The sequence below is a fragment of the Malus domestica genome, chromosome 03 (genome assembly GCF_042453785.1).
Source record: "Malus domestica chromosome 03, GDT2T_hap1".
Lineage (NCBI taxonomy): Eukaryota > Viridiplantae > Streptophyta > Magnoliopsida > Rosales > Rosaceae > Malus > Malus domestica.
Window position 1 is genome coordinate 3,212,891 of NC_091663.1, and position 9,936 is coordinate 3,222,826.

Consider the following 9,936-nt stretch of genomic DNA (forward strand, 5'->3'; position numbering starts at 1 on the left):
TGGAATAAAATTTGTTCTATATGTGATTAATCTCTTTCAAGTATGCTGTCAGGTTTCTTGAGATTAATATAATGTCAAAGGGAGTCATGAAGGAATTAGTGCCATTTGTTGGCAAGACTTGAAGCTCGAATCAAGTTATCATAATTTTGTCACTTACAGTTAATTAATTCATGTGACATCTTGTATCGTTTCAGGGCGGAGTTGATCAATGCCATTTCAACTAAGCAAGCCGCAATGGCTTAGTTGACGATGAGACTGTGTTTTTGAGTTACTTCGGTCAACTTTGCATCTTAATTAGAATAAAAGAGATAATCTTCTTGCCTACAGGTGTGGATTACTTCTTTTAGTTTAATTAAGATGGCATAGTATGGGTTTTATTTCACATAAGTTGTGAAAACCTTCATCTTGCCTACAGGTGTTGAAGTTTTTCATGAAGGAACTTTTGTGACATAAAATCTAGTACTAGAAACTAGTTAATTTTCTTGCCTACAGGTGTAAATTAATTTAGTTTCATGAAGTTTATTGGGATAAAGTTCCATGCCATTAGTGACAAATATTTCCACAATGAGCCTCATAAAAGGTTGTGGTTTGAAGGCATGGAAATCGGTTGCATCATGATGTATTTTGTATCTCTTTATGAGACTTGTTGATGCAAAGTATTGGACCCATGAAGGTTAATCAAGGATTGCTAAGGTACGCATTGTTTAAGTCTTATGCTTGAAAATCTTTTCAATTTGAACTATGATGTCGGTTTAGAGGATGAAATTTGACTACTAAAGTTTCTTTTGGACATCGAAATTGAAATGATATGAAATTGAATTTGTGATGGATATATAAATTCATGATAGATGCACATAATTGTTTCTGGCAGATTGCGTGTCTTGATTTAAATCCGGTGAATGACATGTCTAATGGTCACCAAATGACCTGAATTTTGGATATGTTCAACATATAGATGTCTACTATGTGTCTGCGAATTTTCGTAATTTTCTGCCATGTATGTTAATTATGGTGAAGTTACTAGTAACCCATGATCGTATAGACAGTTTTACTGGCAGATTGTGTTGGTCTTTTTGAGACGTGACTTTAGACTACTATTTTGACCCAAAATGGCTCTGTATTTCTATTTTATGAAGATTAGTATGTCTATTTTGATCAATATAAATTTGGTAGCAATCAAGCTTGTAAATTAATTATGATAAATTCTAAAGTAAGTGTAACTCGTTGCTGAAATTCTGTTTGACAACTTTATGTTGGTTGAGATGTCTATTTTATTATGTCTAAAATATAGAGCAATTTTCTTTAGGAACATCTTTGAAAGAATATATTAACGAGTGTTTGCCCAAGTGGGAGAATTAGTGAACGAAAATTGGGCTTCACACTCATTAACTTATTTGCAAGTATAAACTCTGAAAACTTAGTGGGAGTTGTTCTAAAATTTTGAGCACTAAGTGGACTTGCATGAATCTATTAAAGCATTATTCTATCTTCCATGAATTTGTGTTACTTGAATGTCTATAATAATGTTTAAGTTGCACGAATGGATACTTGGTATATGCGTACATTTTCTATTATTTGCAATCATTTGGATTTCTTGGTTGATCATTTATTTTGGGGCTCATAAGGACTTAACATAAATGTGGACTTATTAATACATATAAGATGGTTGTTGGATACATGTTTTGTGTAACAGCAGTGAATGCTTTCAAGCTTAGTTGTACCTTTCATTGAGGTAATATGCATTCATTGACTAAGTAAGGCTACTCCCAAAGGCATATTTTCAAAAGTATGATTTAAGTATTGATTTGCAAATTAAGTAACGATGTTGCAGATCAGTGGGAGTTTGAGTTTCGTGTTAGTAATGCCTTACAGTTGCAGATGACCTATAAGGTATGTATAGAATCCATGTATTCATTTTAATCTCCAGTTGGATTCATTAAGTCACATTTTTCGTGTGCTAGTCAATCATCTGATAAAATATCAGTTATCAAGTTGTTATCAAATTGCATATTAAATGGCATGGCATGGTTTGTGCACTGGCTCAGTTGTGAGGATTTCCATCTTGCCCGCAGGTGTTGGAAATCACTATGAAAGTAACTGGTATGGTGCATAGATTAGTGTCAAAAACATATTAATTCATCTTGCTCACAAGTGTTGAATTAATTTGTTTTATGAAGTTTTTTTGGGATATTTTACTTGGACATGTGCCTATTTGGTATTTTCAGTTGTGTCCGTTGGCTACAAACATTGTTTGTATTATTATTGATCTAATGAAAGTGATGCATGATTGTTTTGGAGATGTATTCACACCTACATGTTATGGTGGTTTCATTAGATGAAGGATATCTGCATTGGCAGATTTAAGGCTTCGAAGAAGCATAAAGTGTAACTTGTGAGTTACAATAAGGTGGACCTGAGATGATATAAAGTAAGACATTTTGGTTAATTTAAAGTTTAATTTTAAAGTTTCATCTATTGATCATAATTTGTGTTTCATGTAAATGAGGATCTTAGCATGTGTGATTATGAAGGTTCTGGGTTGTGTCAACTCTACAACCTTGTTAGTTCCATGTTAAGAAATGCATTTGACAGAAGCTGCATTAAGGACGAGATGTAATCACTGTTACATGGCCACTAAAGTGACATTAGTCTCCAATCTCAAGTATAAACATGAATATTACATTTTGTAGACCAAGTGGGAGAATGTTGGATTTATCCAATATAAATCAACCTTTAAGTGGTCTACTATATGTAATAGGAATGTAATATTGGAGAATAATGTTAATTGTGATTTGATCTCTTAAAGATATCAATCCTATATAAGGTGTCTTATATTGGAAATAGGATTGATGGAATCCTTAATAATATATGATTATGATATTTTACTTGAGAGCCAAGAAAGGAGAGTTTTAGTTTTCCCTTATGGACGGAATCTAAGACTTTTTGGCTAGTATATAAACACCGGTCCCTGCTAACCCTAGACACGACAACTAAGGCTTCCCATAGAGCATTGTCATAAAGCTAGGAGTTTACAGAAGAGTTGGTGTTTCTGTTTGTCATGGCAAACATAAAGATTGGAGTTTTATCGATGACGTCTTGCTTGCATGGCTACTGCATCTTCGGTAACTACCATTGGAATCAGGTCAGTCACTCTTCGTTTGTGTTTTAATTGTATAACCTTATAAGGCTAACATTTCTGTCATCGTTGGCGAGCTTCAAGGTCAAAATGCTTACTTAGTAGCGGGAAGAGAAATCAGTCCCTCCATAACCGAAGGGTGCTGTGTGTTTGGAACACAAAATGATACATCATATTTTATTTTATAAATAGTATAAAATTTTATTTTCAAGTGTTTTTACATTTATATAATAACATTTAATGTAACATCTTATGTCTCGGTCATATTTTTCATAATTATACCGGTGTATCGTTGATTTGTCAAACAACTGTAAGGCTTGAATCTCTTTAAAAACAACTTAACTCGCCCCTCAGCCTGTAAGTATCAATGTACTTCTTAGAAGTATATTATTTAAAAGATGTTTTGGATGCGGTTCTGAATTCTTATTATTCTTTGACTAAAATCTTAATGGTATTCAAAGTTTGATCAAAGTCCTTGACTCTGTACATCTCATCACATTACAGTTAATATTTATATTTTTATAGTTTTGACATTAATTGTTTGATATTTTATGAGATTTATAATTCTATAAATTTAAAATCCCTCATTATAATACTATTAGAAATGGTTACAATAAAAAAATTCAAACATTTTGATTGAATAAATGGATAAAAACTATGTAAAAATAAGAAATAATAAATGGCAAAAGAATCTATCCGTAGTGTTAAAAAAATTGGTACATTTCACATATAACAAAGTGATACATTAATAAAGAATAATGAGTACATTATAAATAAATTAGTGTACAGATAAAAGATTAAAAAATTATGAGTACAAATGAATTTAAAAAAATATAGGCGCTAAAAAAATTAATACATGGTACAAAATAAAACTAAAAATAAAATACTACAAATTAAAAAAAAATGTTGCAAATTAAAAGTGGGTACAAACTAAAAATATAAATATAAGTTTAGGCATAAAACATAAATATTCCATATGTAATTTCTCTATTATTGATTAAATATATAATGTCACGTGATGATATACACATGGGTACTAACACAAATAAAACTTTAAAAAATATGGTCACAAAAAGAAACTAATATATGGGTACAAATTAAAAATGAAAAAAAAAATGGTACAAATTAAAAATGACACACCTCGACCGAGATCAAGGCATGATGACCGTCACGTGAGAGTGACGTAGTCATGTGCACAGTGCGGAAGTAATAAAGAAAGGAAATATACAAATAATTAAAAACCGAATTACTAGAGTGCACTACTAAACAGGAAGTGATATGAGTTAGTTACAAAAGTAAACAGTCATAATCAGAGCATAATAAGTCTATGTGCAGTCCAGTAGGACAAGTACTAGTTGTATAGTACCAGGAATGTCCTACTATTATTTAGATGGGTCAGAATTGCCGACGTCCTCAAGCCACCAACAACAAGCTTACTTAAAACCTGGAGGGGCGCAAAATATAAAACGTGAGTGGGCAAAAACAAATGTTTTACAAAATCATTTCATTTATCAACATAACTAACCCCTCGCTGTAAAACATGTATAATCTTTCCCATAATCAAGATATAGGCATATATATATATATATATATATATGTATAATCATATCAAGTCAATTCATGCTTCACATAATCATATTCATATGTATGTCATACCAAGATATAACAGAGTAAGCAATTCATGTAAGAATAATTTCATAGAAATATAACATGTTAGCCGGAACCTCTGTAGTAGTCTGTAAGGCTGAATTCATAGCTCAAAAGTCACTCTAGCCGGAGTCACTACAATGACCTATACGGCAACATATTGTACAAGAGTTGAAACCAAACAAAAAGGTCTATACGACAATAATGGTTGTAATATAATCATGCTCAATACTACTCTCACATAATAGCTGGGCGATAAATCCCTAGTCACCTACGAGTTGGAACCATAATAAAGGTCTGTACGACAAGACTGTGCACCTAAATTGGATCCAATATGAGCATATGGTGCGGGAGGTGACATAATAAACAGACATGTGTCATATCTATGGCTAAATCACAATCACCCTAAGTGTAGTTTTATGAGCTCAACATCATTCAATCACATATCACATCATCGATGATTCACATAACCAAACACAACTTACCTGAGCATCCACAACACCACATTTACATATATAAAGCATCACACACCAAATCATGAATGAATTATAAACTTATATGCATGGCATTTATGGCATACTATCATTTAAACACATATTTCTGGGAAAATATCAAGTATATAATATATACTAAAAACCAAAAGCCCACTCATTAGTATGTCGAAGGGTTGTAGCTCCCGAGTCGCCCTTGGATACGCTCGTCATCGGGATAAGTCTCACCTATATACGAATTAACTATAAAAACGTTATTTTAAAGCACTTAGGTAAAGCTAACTAATAACTTCTCATACAAAGCTCAATTTTGGTATTTGAATATACCAATGTGACCTACACAACCTCACGAACATTGTGATATTTTTAAAATAATTTTTCTGTGGCTCACGCGCCTGGGAGGGCACGGCCTCACTCGCATCATCTTTAACCTCCAAATGTTGGAACAGTGTCGCAGGCACCGGATTCTGGGTAGACCTGCAACTGCATTTTTTCACTCGTTTTTCATCATTTTCCACAAAATTTTCACCAAAATGTCATAAATCACGAGAGGAAGAAGGTTATACCTCTTAGGAGCTTCAAATCCCTCGAAAACTCATCGGGAAAATCCTACCAAAATCGGCCACTTTCGAACCTCGTGACCATGACGTCAAAACCGAGCCAACAAAGCACTCCGAGCTTTGTGAGAGCCTCTTAGAGCTCGATGTGAGCTTGGATTGTCCTAAAACATAGCCATTCAAAAGTTCATGAATAGTGCTCAACTCGAAGCTTGAGTTTTTAACGTGATATCGGACGAGTTCTTACCTGAAATTGGTACCTTTAAACTTGTAATGGAATAATGAACACAATGGTGTGCTCAAAACCTTCGATATGTGAAGCTTAAGGCGTTCTTGCTCTTATCCGTACGTATAGCAAGGAGAGAGAGAGAGAGTGAAACCGATAGAGAGTATGGGAGTGAGATAGAATGTGATGCGGATGTGTGTGTGGTCTCATCTGTCCACCCACCAATCAAACCAATTATTTTCCTTACTTGCAATTGGGTCCAACATACTAGGGACTCATCAAATTGGTCTTTAAACCAAAACTTAGTCACACAACGCCACCAACGCTCAAGAGCAGTTCCATCTTTTCACATCGCCCAAAATTATTTCCGAAACGGGCTGTGACAAAAAATAGGTACAAACTAAAAATAAAAATATATGATAAAGAATTTAGCCATAAATATAAATATACTAATTGTAACATTTTTAACACTAAAGGAATATATTTAAAAATAAAAATATTTTATTATTCAAATAATTAATGATGTTATTAATACCCAAGGACCTTGATCAAAAATTGAAAATGGATAGGATTTTAATCAATAGAGTAGCAAAAAGAAGGATGTGAACCTAATTTCTCCATTATTTTATTATAATTTTTATCATAATTTTCTTATAATTTTTTCAACAAACTAGTTTTAGCATTCGCAAGTGGCATTTTACCAAGTGGTGAAAAAGTGTTGAGTCTTTGCATGACGCTATGGATTCGAATTTCGTCGGTGGCTAATCTAACATCTAATCTAACAAAATCTATGATTTGACAATATGTGTATATATATATATATATCTATATATATAAAGTGAGCACCCTAAAATGGTGAAACATTCAAAATACCATAAATTGTCCTTTAAGAATTTCATAAATTACAATTGAACCAAAAGAAGCTAAAGTATTTAACCATATTTTTATTTTGAATGAATTTAATATTTAAAATTATAGAAAAAAAAAAAACCTCCCACATTAGTCTATATATATAAAGTGAGCACCCTAAAATGGTGAAACATTCAAAATACCATAAATTGTCCTTTAAGAATTTCATAAATTACAATTGAACCAAAAGAAGCTAAAGTATTTAACCATATTTTTATTTTGAATGAATTTAATATTTAAAATTATAGAAAAAAAAAACCTCCCACATTAGTGGGTGGTTTAACGTTTTTAATTCATTTCTTTTTTTTTTAATATTTTTTAAAAGAATATGTAAATTAATTATTTAAATAAAAGATATATATAAAAATGTCAATTGCCACACGTGTATGTGTGGCAAGAGGCTAGTAAAGAATTAATTAATCGGTTGGATATTCGGGAGTCAAAAACTCGTTAATTTTATAAAGGCATTTTGAATTATTTGATTTATTAGATCTTGAATTTTAATGAATTATCTATCTATATATATAAAGTGAGCACCCTAAAATGGTGAAACATTCAAAATACCATAAATTGTCCTTTGAGAATTTCACAAATTACAATTGAACCAAAAGAAGCTAAAGTATTTAACCATATTTTTATTTTGAATGAATTTAATATTTAAAATTATAGAAAAACAAAAAACAAAAAAACAAAACCTCCCACATTAGTGGGTGGTTTAACGTTTTTAATTCTTTTTTTTAATATTTTTAAAAGAATATGTAAATTAATTATTTAAATAAAAGATATATAAAAATGTCAATTGCCACACGTGTATGCGTGTGGCAAGAGGCTAGTATATATATAAAGTTTTAGCATTCATGTTAACTCCTGACAAACACGTTTATTGTCGATAAATCATTGTGGTAAAAAAGTTCTAATCATACTGAATTTGTTTCAAGCCATTATTATTTGATGAAAATAAGTAGAATATTTTCACCTTGCCAAACCTTCTCTCTTTGGATGTACTAGCCTTCATGCACTCGCGTCATTTTTTAAATCACGGCATGCTACATGCGACTTACATGTTTTAAATGTATTTATATGCGTGAATTGACAAAAGAAAAGTCAAATATTTGAAATAAATGAATAATTTTAGATCATGCTAGAAAAAACAGCTCACAAACTAATCAAAGTAACTAAATTCACATAATAAAATTGGTATTTCAATTTCCATCTCCATTTTATTGAATTTACATTAAGAATTGAGAAAATAATATTTAATAAACAATTGATTGAATCACATTATTATTAGCTTATTGTGAGGCTAAGCACATCCTCTTCCTTTTAGTGTAGATAATATAGTTTGTTAAAAAAAAAAGAAAAAAAAACAATCATTTGACAACTAATTTAATCACATTATTATGCACGTGCAAATTTTTTTTCCTAACCGGCATTATACGTCTCTTAAGATGTTTTGAACATGTTTAAAAATAGAGAAAATAATATTTAATGAACAACTGATTGAATCAAATTATTGCTAGCCTATTGTGAGGTATTAATTATATATAAAAAAACTGTACAAAAAGAATTAATTATTAAAAAACACCATTAAAATGACGAAAATAACCTTGCATTATTTGGTGCATTATTATGGGTTGCTTTTGAATTTTTTTGTGACATCCCACATCGCCCATGGAAGTGATCCTTAAATGTATATTCCTATCCCTACCTAGCACGAGGCTTTTTGGGAGCTCACTGGCTTCGGGTTCCGTAGGAACTCCGAAGTCAAGCGAGAAGGAGGCCAGAGCACTCCCAGGATGGGTGACCAATTGGGAAGTTGCTCGTGAGTTCCCAAAAACAAAACCGTGAGGGAATGGTAAGCCCAAAGCGGACAATATCGTGCTACGGTGGTGGAGCGGGCCCGGGATGTGGTGGACCCGGGCCGGGATGTGACAATTTGGTATCAGAGCCAATCTTTGGCCGGATGTGTGCCGACGAGGACGTCGGGCCCCTAAGGGGGGTGGATTGTGACATCCCACATCTCCTAGGGGAGTGATCTTTAAATGTATATTCTTATAACTACCTAGCACAATATTGTCCGCTTTGGGCTTACCATTCCCTCACGATTTTGTTTTTGGGAACTTACGAGCAACTTCCCAGTGGGTTACCCATCTTGGGAGTGTTCTGGCCTCCTTCTCGCTTAACTTCGGAGTTCCTACGGAACTCGAAGCCAATGAGCTCCCAAAAGGTCGGGTCCACCACATTCCGGGCCCGCTCCACCACCGTAACACGATATTGTCCGCTTTGGGTTTACCATTCCCTCACGGTTTTGTTTTAGGGAACTCACTAGCAACTTCCCAGTAGGTCACCCATCCTGGGAGTGCTCTAGCCTCATTCTAGCTTAACTTCGGAGTTCCTACGGAACCCGAAACCAGTGAGCTCCCAAAATGCTTCGTGATAGGTAGACATAGGAATATACATTTAAGGATCACTCCCATGGGCGATGTGGGATGTCACAATCCATCCCCCTTAAGGGCCTGACGTCATCCTCAGCACACATCCGGCCAGGAATTGGCTCTGATACCCAATTGTCACATCCCGCCCCGAGTCCACCACATCCCGAGCCCGCTCCACCACCGTAGCACGATATTGTCCGCTTTGGGCTTACCATTCCCTCACGGTTTTGTTTTTGGGAACTCACGAGCAACTTCCCAATTGGTCACCCATCCTGTGAGTGCTCTGGCCTCTTTCTCGCTTAACTTCAGAGTTCCTATGTAACCCGAAGCTAGTGAGCTCCCAAAAGGCCTTGTGCTAGGTAGGGATGGGAATATACATTTAAGGATCACTCCCCTGGACGATGTGGGATGTCACGTTTTTGTGTTGGGGGCATTTTTGTCCAAAATTTTTTGGTGAAGCTTGTGACCGCAAAAGGGGTTGTTGGCTTTATAAAGATAACAAGCAAAAAAGTAACCTCATCAGTTACAAATGTAT